The sequence below is a fragment of the Lonchura striata genome, chromosome Z (assembly GCF_050655825.1).
Source record: "Lonchura striata isolate lonStrDom1 chromosome Z, ASM5065582v1, whole genome shotgun sequence".
NCBI classification, from domain to species: domain Eukaryota; kingdom Metazoa; phylum Chordata; class Aves; order Passeriformes; family Estrildidae; genus Lonchura; species Lonchura striata.
Window position 1 is genome coordinate 7,781,593 of NC_140740.1, and position 345 is coordinate 7,781,937.

Sequence of the window (345 nt, forward strand, 5' to 3'; positions counted from 1 at the left end):
CCACCCTTTTTTTTTTTTTTTTTTTTTTTTTAAATCTGTACAGTTTTCTGCAGTTTACCTCTTCTGGGATACAGCCCTAAATTGTTTATGCACTGTCACTTCCTACTTTCTTTTTGAACCTGCTTCCATCCTTCCTTTGCAGACTGTCCAAGCCATTTCTTCCTGGTGTTTCCTGCCATCTGTATCTTGCTAACTTCCCCTCTTCTTTCAAACTGTATTGTATGCCATATTTGGTTTATGGTGCTCATTCTACTTATCTGTGCCATTCAACACTGGAACTTCCTCCAAGGCCTGATTGCTGCAGCCAAGGCCTTTTGATGTCTCTCCTAAATTCCTTCATATTAG

The 345-nt window shown here is 39.7% G+C and overlaps 1 protein-coding gene across 6 annotated transcripts in view; it reads left to right on the forward strand.

Moving 5' to 3' along the window:
* PJA2 (praja ring finger ubiquitin ligase 2) overlaps positions 1-345 on the forward strand; it is a 78,160-nt gene that overhangs the window by 36,263 nt on the left and 41,552 nt on the right. The gene's annotated exons all lie outside the window — the stretch shown is intronic.